Raw genomic sequence first — 14710 nt, 5'->3', positions numbered from 1 at the left:
TGTGCTAAGTGAGTGAACATCAAAGATCACACAACAGAAGTGCGCGCGCTCTCTCTCTCGCTCTCCCTACCGTTAAGTAACTTGTGCATTGTTTTACTTACTTGTTTTTGACATTTCCGACCGAACTACAAACTTTCCAGTGATGTCTGTGAGAAAGATATATTCACTCGACAAGCTCGCACATCTGCGCCGCCGCTCGCTCAATCCACTCAGCGTGCTTTTATTTATCAGCTCTCGCACACCAGTTATACAGGCAATACTGAATGTTTAACATTATATTCATTGCATACATATACTTCGTAGTAGACATCCTTAACTCCTTTCTGCTGTCTGTTGTTCTGTTGTCTGTGTTTCTTTGTTTGAATATGGTGCTTATCACATGCTGTGTGGTATCGGCGTTTGGTATCGGGGCATTTTAACAAGTACGAGTACGAGTACAGGAGCTCAGTATCGGGCCCGATACCGATACCAGTATCGGTATCGGTGCATCCCTAATTGCAGGCTTATAGTGAAGAGTGGCTCGTTCTTATAGGCAGACAAGGTCAATGGAGAGACTGACCTCTGCTAAGTCAATCCAAGGGCTCTGCGGCCGACAGATGAATGGATTAGCACAGCTGACCCACTGTGACTGGACAGGACACCCACGGCAGTAAACAGCTCCATCCTCCTCAGAGCGAATATCTGTAACCTCCCATACGACACTAAACAGATGAGCCTCTCTGAATGACACCACGACAGGATTCATAAGCAGCACATCTGATTTATTTACAGACTGATGCAGCAGAAACTCATTCTCACCAACTTCAATTGAGCCTTTTCATAAAGGGAGAATTTCATAAAATGACATATTAAGGTAAATAAATGTGATTCTGGTTAAAAACGGAGTCAGATTTTCATTAATAAATAATCAATCCTCAAACGCAGCTAAGATCAATTTTTTAATCTGCCAGCCGTTGGCTTTATGAGATCATGAATTTATTATTAGACAACATAAAGGGGTGCCAAGAACTGTGTCTATACAATCAGCGGATTACAGTTTTCTTTATTTACAGCTGCATTACAAGTGCACAGAGGGGTCGAGTCCCAGCTGAGTGCTACCTTGGTACCTGATGTCCATATTTACCATGATCAAGTCTTAGAGGAACTCTCCAAAGGTTTAAGACATCTCGCTATTCTTAGTGCTGCAGTATCTTCCTGTCCTGCTGTTCAAATGGCGCTTAATAATTTAGCGAAACGAGCGCTGCTGTTTATCAGTTGACCACACGGCCTACTCTAAGTGCACTACAAAACACTGCAGAGAGCAAGAGCTGGAGGTGCAGAGACCTGTATAACGGCACGCTTCCTGTCTATCTGACCTCCATGACAGCGTCTTTGATGTGTGAAATAGACACAGTTGAACACTACGGAAAGAGTCTATCGCGGAAGCCCAGCTGAGTACACCCACACAGCTCATCTGTAGTGAAGGTGATTCACACTCGTACACACAGGAACACAGCGCTGAACTTCCTCAACAGCATTTACTAGGTCACCACACACAGTTAAGCAAGTATGTATAACACTAATGTTCAAAGTTTCAAGTTTGGGGTCAGTACAATTTTGAACAATGTATCAATGCACAAAAACATTAGGCAGCACAACCGTTTTCAGTAATAAATGTTTCTGAAGCAGCAAAGCAGCATGATTTCTGAAGGATCATGTGACACCGAAGACTGGAGTAATAATACTGACAATTCAGCTTTGCCATTAAAGGAATAAATTACATTTTAAAATATATTCAAATACAAAATATCTATTTTAAATTTGAAAACAGTATTGTTTTTACTGTATTTTTGATTAAATTAATGCAGTCTTGGTGAGCATAAGAGAAGGAGCATAAGTTTATTCATAACCAAACACTTATATTTTCAGTAATATTCCAGGTAATCTTAGTTGTTATGTATATATATATATATATTTAAACGGTTCGTTCACCCAAAAAATGAAAATTCTGTCATTAATTGCTCACCCTCATGTTGTTCTAAACCCATAAGACCTTTTTTCATATTCAAATCACAAATTATAGAGATATTTTTGATGAAATCCGAGAGAAATTGTTGGATAAAGTTGATATTTTTGTCTTCTTTGCACACAAAAAGCATTCTCGTAGCTTCATAACAACCACTGATGTCACATGGACTATTGTAACGATGTTCTTACTACCTTTCTGGGCCTTGAACGTGTTAGTTGTGTTGCTGTCTATGTAGGGTCAGAAAGCTCTCGGATTTCATCAAAAATATCTTAATTTGTGTTCCGAAGATGAACGAAGGACTTACAGGTTTGGAACGACATGAGGGTGAGTAATTAATGACAGAATTTTCATTTTCGGGTGAACTAACCCTTTAAGCTATTTTGAAACAATCTACTGTATATTGTATAAAGTACTATATAAATGTCACTTGACACTACACATTACTGTGTAATTAAAAATTTTGCAACATCATAATTCATTACAGCCACATTAGAATAATATAAAAACATTTTTTTTCAATGTTCTTGGCTCATTGAAAAACAAAACATTCACAGAAATCTTCAGTTCATGTATGTTCAATAAAACTTGACCGAGTTAGCAACAGTAACCAAAATGGATGGAGCTTAGCGAAGGGTCAATTCCAATTACTGCTCCTGGTTAATGCTGCCTGTAAATGCAGTTCTATGATCAGTTTCCCCATCCAAACCCAAACCATAATTGCTAGTGCGAAAAGGAAATCTGAAACTAGATCAGTGGCTGTGGACAACTATAGCTTCATATACATCATTTAATGAAACTACATGCATATCCACTTCATTAATCGATCCAAATCAATAAATCAAACCACCCGCTAACAAGCAATGTGCAACTAGCACTGAGATGACTGAGGTGGCCAATAAAATGATGGCATACCATTCAAAAGTTTGTACGATTTTTGTATTCTTTTGAAGGAAGTCTCCCATGCTCTCAAATTTGATTAAAAACAAGTAATATTGTGAAATATAATTACCATATAAATTAACTGTTTTCTATTTGAATATATTTTAAAACGTAATTTATTCCTTTGATGGCAAAGCAACATTTTCAGCATCATTACTCCAGGCTTTAGTGTCAAATTATCCTTCAGAAATCATTCTAATATGCTGATTTGGTGCCCAAGAAACATTTTATTTAATTATTATCAGTGTTGAAAACAGTTGTGCTGCTTCATATTTTTGTTTAAAACCATGATATATTTTTTTTTCTGGATTTTTTGATGAAAATAGTTCATCAAAAAAACACTTTATTTGAATCAGAAATATTTTGTAACATCATAAAAGTCTTTTTGATCAACTTAATGCATCTTTTCTAAATAAAAATAGTAATGATACATTTTTGAATGGTATTGTCAGTGGAGCTTACATTTTGTGGTATTAGGTGCTATTATTGAAATTGTGCTGCTAATTATGCTTTTGAGTCACAACAACAGCAACTAATTGATATCATCATCAATGTTGGGGAAAGTTACTTTTAAAAGTAATGCATTACAATATTGCGTTACTCCATAAAAAAGTAACTATGGGTGGGATAGAACAGTGGCGAGAGGTGGGGGAAGTGTGTAGCACCATTGTGTCAAGCACCAATCAGCTCTCTCCAGGCCTTTCACAGTCTGCGTGTAACACAGCAGCTCCGGTATTTACCCCACTAAAGACTTGTCATTAAACCATCAGCCCCGACAACACTAACAACACCTTTACACAGGTGCCAGCCAATCTACAAAACCAACAGTGGCATTTGTACTGCACAGAAACATACTTGGGGATCTAGTGCTAGCCGCTGATTAACGCGACGCATTATACAGTGTGATGCAGCTTATAACGCCACTCTTCATTAAGACCACAGCATTTTGTTTATGTTATGATTGTGCTAATTAATGGTGTTTTGACTGACAGCTGATGCCAATTACAGTGCCTGCACTTCTATGTGTTGTTGCAGGCCATTTCATGAAATATTCATGTAGCATCGACACGCGCCAAGCGCGGCACATGGAGCCATCCACGTTTTATGCACCGCGACCATATTTTCCATAAATGCAAATGGTCTGTAATTGTTTTCATGAGAAAGGAGATACTACGATCTACAGATGGGGGCATTCATGCGGTACTGTCTCAATGGCAACATTTGGTTAATGGTGCACAAATATCATCTTCGCAAAAGGAAAGAGAGAGAAAGAGGCTGATTTAAGACTGTAATAAATGCTGGAGTATCCGCCGCAATTAACAACTGTTTTACACAGAGAGGTTTTTTTCTACGAGAGGCTAATTATAAGACAGAGAATTGCTTCTCAGCATAGGGAGATATAATAAACTGTGATGAGCCCCCAGGCGTTCTCCTGGGCTGCCGCCATGTGATCTGAACTGCCTCGGAGTCTGGTTACACACTAACGGCTGACTCTAAACCAGTGCACACAGCAAAATGAACATGAAGCCTTGATCCTGGCAGACAATGACATTAAATGTTGTTACCGTGTCTGTGTAACTGTATGACATAAACCTCCGTTCAAAAGTTTGGGTCTTTTTTTTTTATTCATACTTTTATTCAGCAAGGATGCTTTAAATTGAGCAAAAGTGGCAGCAAAGACAATAATGGTGTTACAAAATATTTTTTTGTAAAAGACCTGTCTATTCATCAAAGAATCCAAAAACAAAAAATATATCTCGGTTTCCACAAAAATATTAAGCAGCACAACTGTTTTCAACACTGATAATAAGAAGAAATGTTTCTTGAGCATCAAATCAGCATATCAGAATGATTTCTTAAGGATCATGTGACACTGAAGACTGAAGTAATGGCTGCTGAAAATTAGTCTTACCATCACAGGAGTAAATTACATTTTAAAATATATTCAAATAGAAAACAGTCATTTTAAATTGTAATAATATCTAACAATATTGCTGTTTTTACTGTATTTTTATGAGCATGAGAGACTTCTTTGTGCATGGTGGGACAGCATATGAGGAGTGAACTATTCCTATACACTAATCTTTATATTAAATGTGTCAAACATGTCGAAAATGCCTCCCTTTCAATGTTATGGGGTTTTTTCAAAGTAAAAAAAAAAAAACAGTTTAGCAGCATAGGACACAGTTTCAAATGCTACTGAAAAATGTCTAATGCAATATGCAGAATTAACTACATTAAAAGTACTTTGCGAGTACTTTAGCGGGTTAAAGCCTTAATTAAAGGAATCATTTTCAAACAGTTGATGATCCCCATTGACTTCCATAGTAGGGAAAGTACTATGGAAGTCAATGGGGACCACTAACTGTTCGATTACCAGCATTCTTCAAAATATCTTCTTTTATGTTCAACATAAGAAAGGAACTCATACAGGTTTAGAAAGACATGAGGGTGAATAAATGATGACAAAAGTTTCATTTTTGGGTGAAAGGGTGTCCAACCATAATTGGTGCACTTTATTGGGCTTTTCCCATCGATACAACCAGATATTATTTACATATAGTATAATATAAGAATAATTCATTACAAAAACACAAACTGTCAACCTTGCAGATTTCGAATCAGTAGAGCAGCATTTTTACTGTGAAACGACCACTGCAAGAAATCAGCGAGAAAGAAGTTAATGCAGCCAGACAGGTGGTCTCATTCCTGTTCATCAGTGTCCGGCTACTTGAGTTTCATCTGGTTGACCTATGAGGAGTGACACTCTTTCGAGACATGGTACATTTTGAAAAGTGCACTTGCATAAACACTGCTCAGTTACAGTTATGTACAGTGTGACAAATGATCACAAGAGACCATTATAAAAACACTAAAACATTATTAACGTACAGCGACGAGAACATCGTGTCACAAAGGGTATGCTGGGAAGCCGAGTGAACACATAAGGACAAAAACACATAATTGCTCACACATACACGCCCTCATTGTACCTGTACATATTAAGTGGACACCTGGGAGAGTTCAGACAACACCTGTTCAACTCCTCGAATCATAGTTGTGCTCTTTTTATACCCAGGTGGACACAAAGAGACACAGACACCCATGTGGGGAGTGTCCTAAAAATAACATGTCCCTCTCACTAGTTATTCAAGTCGGATTTCAAGGAAGGAGTTCTTGAGAAAGATGACGTTATATAGAGAGCACGATACTGGGCGTTAACTAGAGTAATTGCTTGCAAAAATGCAATTAGGCTGCAAAGAGTGTGTATTTATGTATCTGCATCTGTTTCAAAATACATAACTCCCCTAATTAGTTACGTAATGAGAACTGATGAGGCAAAGTTCGACTAACTGCCTGAGTCAGCAAACACGTCTAAAAAGGACCCTGTAATACATTAATCGTGTATTAGTTTTCAACTCACAGACCGTTCGTTCCTCTCTCTCTCATGCAGTTCGCACATGGACTCATATAGCACAATCATATATACACACTCTTCATTTGAGTGTGACAGTACCACGGTCATTAACCGGAGCCGACAGCTGTGTGTACTCTAACTGGTGTGGCTCTCATGTACAGACAGATCTTTGACCGTAAACACACGTCACACTTTATGCCACTCTACCGCTCTTATACACACTGACACCCTGTATATGAGCCCACTTAAAACACTGGTGTCCACTTAACCCCTGAACTGTTTTAGAGCACCGGAGAGAGTGACATGGCCTGATATCAGCCCACACGTGAATCTATATTTGGCTACGCTAACATTGTTATAGTGTATACCGTTTATACTCTAGTTTTTAAGTACAAGCAACACAGCTCAGGAGAAACATTGTGCTGATGTCAGGGCTCAAATATATGGAGCTTTTATGAGGGCAATAGGTCAAACTTGTAATCGCCCTGCTAATTTATAAAAAAGGCATATTTTATACATATTTTACTAAACACACTATATATATATATATATATATATATATATATATATACATATACTGTATATATATATATATATGTGTGTGTGTTTAACATATACATATGTATGTATACAGTATATAATGTATATATAAAATAATAAAATAAATTTGCTGCCATATATATATATGTATGCATATACGAATAGTTCATTTGCAAAAACAGGTAACTATTTTTTTTAACAGAGTTTAACTGCAGTTGGGTTATTTTGATTAGTTTAAAAAATAATTTTATATGAACCTTTATTGAAGTTTATAAAAGTTTAAAGTTTTTGAATTTATAACTGACATCATTACTAAAAATATATGATCGAGAATATATATAGTTAAGAATAAATGAAAGAATACATGCTGACTTCCTCTTAACAGACAACTGTGAACTAATCTACGACTGACCTAAATATATATATATATATATATACTCTGTTATAAAGACATATTGTTATATTATAAAATAAAATAAACTAAATTAAAACTGAAATAAAGCTACAAAAAGGAAAACATCTAAATGAAAAATCTTAAAACTAAAACATAACTAAGTATTAAATGAAATAAAACTAAAACTGAAAAATAAATAAAAACAATTTAGAAATATTTTATAAAAATTACAAGCACATAAAATTGCTAAATTTATACTACAATTAGAATTTACACTAAGAAAAAGCTAATTAAAAATATTACTAAAACTATAATAGTATATAAATAATACTGAAATAACACTGATATAAAATTTTTGTATACTCTATAAACTCATAACCTCTACTGTATATACTCTTTAAAATACGAGCACATTTTTGTGAGTCACTGAATTAGCATAAATCTGTCAAACCCCAAACAATCTTCTACTATTGCTCCAAAGCACTCTCATCACCATCAAACACACCCCCACCAAACAGCTCAGTTGCCATGACACCACCTAAAACAATAACACCACAATCCCAGTCCAGTGTATAATGTGGAAAAAATAGACAATCTATCACACTGCTGCAAAGCTCAAGATGACTCAGGATCTGATACACCAACTTGAATAGAACTGAATTATAATTGATGAATGGCACGATTCACAGAGCCCACTCTAATGATCAGCGCAGGTGAATAAAGGGGGCGGAGCCTGCGGGTGCTGAGTGATGATGTAACAGCGGAGTCATTCTCCAGGGAGTGAACACTGAGGTGGGTGTACAGATGACTCACTGCGGGCACATGAAAGACAGTTTAACTCCAGCACTGAGTTACAGTAAAAAGTGCCCAGTTCATTTACAGTAACACAAATCGACATGGAGTATTAAGAGCCGATAGTCACGAGAGAATAAGGCTGTAAAATGCCTGGACTATCATAAAACCGAGGGATTGATGTTTTCCAGTAATGCAGTGCATCTTAAACCCATCCAGGTCAGTGTGGTCTAATGAATGAAGGCTAATCTGAGAGCGGCTGCCCAGAGGCTGTAGATGAAACATGTCTTTATAGAGATTTCCCATCAGAACTGGAGGCGTTTTAGGCATTTCAGTTGAGTACCGCCCATTTTTTATTTATTTTTTGGCAGATTACTGGAACTGGATAGCGTAACCCACAGTGGAACAAAACAACAGCTCCATCTTCTTAAATATATGAACTTTCAGAACAAGATGAATCACATGCATGTGAGCCAAAACGCACTTTGAGTGATTATTCAAGCCGCTGCTGTTTTGACACACAGTCAGGAGAGAGATGTGATGAAGTCATGTGTGTTTATGTAAAGTCACATTAAAAAGATCCACAACTATACACCAAAGCTATGTAGATCTTTGGCTTAATCATACCAGAGTTTAGAAGTGATTGGAAGACAGTTACATTTACAGGTTACATTTTTTCAGTGTTTTTGTGTGATATAATAGGTTTACATTGTCAGCTTGCCAATGAAAAAGATTGCCTACTACTCAGGCCTTACAGAAATAACCAGGCTTTAAATTATTAAATTTTTTCATGGTTTTGAAAAAAAGTTTCTTAGCTCACCAAGGCAGTGTTCATTTAATCAAAAACACCATAAAACAATAATAATGTAAAATATAATTACAAATATTTTTAAAAATAAAATAACTTGTTCTCTATTTTAATATATACATGTGATGGCAAAGCTGAGTTTTCAGCATCATTACGCCAGTCTTCAGTGTCATGTGATCCTTCATAAATCATTTAAATATGCTAATTTGCTTCTCAATTACTTATTAAATTACTTATTATCACTTATTATTGGTGATCAATTATTAATAATGGTTCTTTTTATTATTAGTGTTAAAAACATATAATATTTTTGTTGAAACCACAATACATTTTTTCCCAAGAAAGTTCAATGAACAGCATAAATTTAAACCGAAATCTTTTATAATATTATAAATGTATTTTTAAGTATTTACTGTCACTTTTGATCAATTTAATGCAACATTGCTGAATAAAAGTATTTAAGAAGTATTATTCTTTTCTTTCTTATCCCAAACTTTCAAATGGCAATGTATCACGGTTTCCACAAAAATATTAAGTAGCAAAAATGTTTTAGCACCAAATCAGCATATTAGAATGATACATAGATAAGAATTTCATATTCAGGTCACATTTCACCCTAAATATTCAAATATTGAAATATGAAATTTTATTTTGCATCATGACAATGATGGCTATTTTTTTGTACCACAGTGCGCTGAACAATTTGCTTTTGAGGATTTTTTTTAAATCAGTATACTTTTTATTCATAATTATACATCGTCCATCACAACTAACATAGTTATATTTATATTAAACTGCACACTTTGTAAATAACATATCTGCACACTAATAAACATATCTGTACATTTATCTAAACAATTAAATTTTTTCCTATACTTCTATTTCTGTATATAGTACATTATTCAATTTTTCTTTTTTTATTATATTAGTGTTATATTACATCCCTACTGTGTTATTCCTATGTATGTCTGCACTATCATGTATGTCTGCACTATGTTTGTACTTTCTTCTACACTGGAAGCTCCTGTCGTCAAGTCAAATTCCTTGTGTGTGTAAACATACTTGGTAATAAAGCTCTTCTGATTCTGATTCATTATGGAAAAAGAATATCAGAGGAAATAATTAAAAAGAAGAAGAGTAATAAATTCAGATAATAAATTAAATTTAAATAATAAATTCACAATGGCAAAACCAGAAATGGTCCTAAAACCGGCTGCATTTTTTAAAAATTAAAATAAAATAAAATAATAAAAAATACTAAAAAATAAAATAAAATAAAATATAAAATATAAAATATAAAATAAAATATAAAATAAAAAATATAAAATATAAAATATAAAATATAAAAAATTAAATTAAATTAAATTAAATTAAATTAAATTAAATATGAAATAAAATATGAAATAAAATAAAATAAAATAAAATAAAATAAAATATTGTTTGGATTTTGGGGTGAAATATGACTGATATGGCCCTGAGATTCACCCAAATTTCTTCAGATCACATATTTTGGCTTAAACACTGGTTATCATTTCTGTGGTTTCCCTGTATATCTGTACACAAGACATTTAAGATGATGTTCCCTTTCCTAGGTTTGGACTGAGATTGGTCCTGTTGGTGATAAAGCTGTAAGCGCTGCATATTCTGCATATCTAAATCAAAAATCTATAAACATGTCCTCAGGGGTGTTCCCTCACACACACTCACACACACACACACACACACACACAGAGAGAGAGAGAGAGAGAGAGAGAGAGAGAGAGATCCATTTCATCAGCACTCTTTGTTTTCTGTTTTAACTGAGTCACAACTGAAATTCATCCCCTACTGTTCAAACCTCTCTAGATTTTCCCACAATTAAATGGAAAATCTTCTAAACCGGACACCTTTTTCTCTCTGGGATGTGCATTTGAACGTGATTACCAGCCTTGTGCTGCTGGTTCTTTCTGTTCTGCCTCCCTGCTTGTGATTTCATTCTGCTTTGGCAGGTGGTAGGTGTAGAGTGTGTCACGATCCTGCAGCGAGTGGTAATCGCTCTCTATATACAGCACCGATGATACAGACGGTGAGACGCTGTTCATTCACAACTCCGCTGCCAGATCTGAGTCATGAGAGAGCAAGAGAGAGAGAACAGTGTTCCCACTAAGCAGTGGGAGAGATGCAGTGACCTCATTCTGAGTCATGAAGCCCGTACCCTGACCCAGCCTCCGTCAGCGTGTGCGTGCGTGGATCATCAATAGCCTACATATGGATAATACTTATACAATCTGATTTTGCAGGTCAGATCATTTCAGTTTAGCGTTCACCGCAGAGGCCACAGTCAAGTCTGGCTGGGATTTTGTCTTAACACTTTTAAAAGCTGATTATCTGCTTAAATTATTTAATGTGCAGAAAATTGGGGGCTGAAATGAATCTCTCTGACATTAAAGACTCCATGGAATCAAAATGGGCATTTTGTGGCTTTTAGTCTGTGTGCTTTGATGTCAAGCAATAGTATTTGCTAGTATACTAAATATTTACAAGCCGCTTTTAATATATAGCATTTAAAAGTTTGGGGTCAATGAGGTTTTTTTTAAAGAAGCGAGCAAGGACACATTAAATTGATCAAAAGCAACAGTAACAACATTAAGAGTGTTACAAAAGATTTCTATTTTAAATAGGCTCTAAATGCTGTTCTTTTGAACTTTCTCTATTCATCAAACAATCCTGAAGAAAATGTTCCCATAAAAATATTAGGAAACACTAATGGCTGCTGAAAATTCTGCTTTTTTTACATTGTAATAATATTCTTCAATATTATGTTTGTTTTTGTGTTTTTATTATTATTTTTGTATTTTTGTTCCAATAAATGAAACTTTGGTGAGCATAAGGTATTCTTTCAAAAACGTTTTTAAAAAAATCTTTGAGAGACTTTAAAATTGAAAATATTTTTTTTAAATATTAACAAACCCCACATTTTTGAACAGTAGTTCATGCAAAAAATATTGGTATTTTAACAGTCGTACATAAAATATATTCAATTTAGATTATATTTGCAGTCATCTAACACTTTAAATGAATCTTTAAAAAATAATAATTTACTATTTAATCATTTAATAACACGGTTAAACAAATTTTTTGGTGAATCTCTAAAGGAATATGCAATTTGATACTATACAATACATTTTGCAATGCCTAAATTCACTGCACAATATATTTTTATAATTATTATTTACATATTTTTTAGGGCTGTCAAAATTAACGAGTTAATAATAATTCATATTAACGGAACTAATTTTATTAACGCGCAATTAATGCAGCGCACATTTTCTGTTTGACCCGTGGCCTAACTCAAAGTTGGAGAAATGGAGATGCACAGTGTTGCTAACTTGGCAACTTTTCAGAAAGGGTGTTCGCTGCAGAGCCAAATGGGAGGAGCTGGAGCTCTAGCTCCCCCTCGCTGGAGGTAATGGGTGGAGATAGACACCTAACCACACCCTAACCCTACCTCTTACCCTATCGCTAAACATAACTGCACCCATTAGTTCCACAGAGGTGGAGCTGGACATCCAGAGAGGGGGAGCTGGAGGCCATTTGGCTCTGCAGTGAGCAGTACTTGACTTTTCAGACCCCTTAAGTACCTTTTTCCCCCCAAAAAGCACCTAGCGACACATCTAGCGGCTTCTTGGACAAACCTTACTTACTTTCTGAGACTCGCCTGTACAGAAGAGATCCAAACTTGACTTTACAGGGCCTTCAACAGAAAATTTGTTTTTTTCTCAATTCTGATTTACAAATGCACAATAAGCTATTTTATCACCATCCGCAGTGATAAGTGGAGTTTGAGCCAACAGCAGGCTAATAGACCCACGGCGTGCCACTCAAGCACTCTGTGTTCACAACACCACTATCAGTTTGGCTGTCTGCCCCATGACTTCTCTGAGTTCAGGTCGCCTAGCAACCACTCCCCTGGTATTTGAATTTTCATGCATCACTATGTCTGCAGTGATGTCACAGTTGCCCTGGCAACCATATGCCCGACTTATTGTGACACTTGCACTGTAAACTATCAGTCGACAGGCTAATGACATTTCCAGAGGTTTAGGAACAAAGCATTTGTGATGCTTTCTGAAAAAACGTAGCATGATAATGAAACTCTAATTAGTTTTTTTTCTTCAGGGTATTAAACTATAAAATAGAAAAAAATAATAAGTAATGAACACTTAAACAGCACTGCAATAGAATAAAGCAGCTTCTCAGCATCGCCTTCTCCTTTGTCTGTTTCTCTCCAAATACACCCCACAAAATGGCTCCATTATAATTCCTCGTATACGCACGCTGCCAAAAAGTGAGGCATTGTTATAATCACGCAAATGACCAGTGCTGCCCAGTCAGTCAGAAAGCCACGGGATTGAACTAAATATAGAGCAGGTCAAAGAGAATGAAGCTCAAACCCACAGGCCCTTTTTAGCTCTAAAGACACTAAGCCTCTCCACTTGAGTTCCTCTTTTTATTTTCTTGCCTTGATTTAAAAGGATGTTTCTGAGTTTCGTTGACCTATGTCTTCCTTAATCATAGTCATTTCCTTAATCCCTATAAAAACACATATACAGTGGGGAAAAAAAGTATTTAGTCAGCCACCAATTGTGCAAGTTCTCCCACTTAAAAAGATGAGAGAGGCCTGTAATTTTCATCATAGGTATACCTCAACTATGAGAGACAAAATGAAAAAAAAAATCCAGAAAATCACATTGTAGGAGTTTTAAAGAATTTATTTGCAAATTATGGTGGAAACTAAGTATTTGGTCAATAACAAAATTTCATCTCAATACTTTGTTATATACCCTTTGTTGGTAATGACAGAGGTCAAACGTTTTCTGTAAGTCTTCACAAGGTTTTCACACACTGTTGCTGGTATTTTGGCCCATTCCTCCATGCAGATCTCCTCTAGAGCAGTAATGTTCTGGGGCTGTCGCTGGGCAACACGGATTTTCAACTCCCTCCAAAGATGTTCTATGGGGTTGAGATCTGGAGACCGGCTAGGCCACTCCAGGACCTTGAAATGCTTCTTACGAAGCCACTCCTTCATTGCCCGGGCGGTGTGTTTGGGATCATTGTCATGCTGAAAGACCCAGCCACGTTTCATCTTCAATGCCCTTGCTAATGGAAGGATCATTGTCATGCTGAAAGACCCAGCCACGTTTCATCTTCAATGCCCTTGCTGATGGAAGGAGGTTTTCACTCAAAATCTCACGATATATGGCCCCATTCATTCTTTCGTTTACACGGATCAGTTGTCCTGGTCCCTTTGCAGAAAAACAGCCCCAAAGCATGATGTTTCCACCCCCATGCTTCACAGTAGGTATGGTGTTCTTTGGATGCAACTCAGCATTCTTTCTCCTCCAAACATGACAAGTTGAGTTTTTACCAAAAAGTTCTATTTTGGTTTCATCTGACCATATGACATTCTCCCAATCCTCTTCTGGATCATCCAAATGCTCTCTAGCAAACTTCAGATGGGCCTGGACATGTACTGGCTTAAGCAGGGGGACACGTCTGGCACTGCAGGATTTGAGTCCCTGGCGGCGCAGTGTGTTCCTGATGGTAGCCTTTGTTACTTTGGTCCCAGCTCTCTGCAGGTCATTCACTAGGTCCCTCCGTGTGGTTCTGGGATTTTTGCTCACAGTTCTTGTGATCATTTTGACCCCACGGGGTGAGATCTTGTGTGGAGCCCCAGATCGAGGGAGATTATCAGTGGTCTTGTATGTCTTCCATTTTCTAATAATTGCTCCCACCGTTGATTTCTTCACACCAAGCTGCTTACCTATTGCA

The sequence above is a fragment of the Sinocyclocheilus grahami genome, unplaced genomic scaffold, assembly GCF_001515645.1.
Source record: "Sinocyclocheilus grahami isolate Dianchi unplaced genomic scaffold, SAMN03320097.WGS_v1.1 scaffold1055.1, whole genome shotgun sequence".
Lineage (NCBI taxonomy): Eukaryota > Metazoa > Chordata > Actinopteri > Cypriniformes > Cyprinidae > Sinocyclocheilus > Sinocyclocheilus grahami.
The sequence above is the reverse complement of the archived record's forward strand: the minus strand, read 5'-3'. Positions refer to the sequence as shown.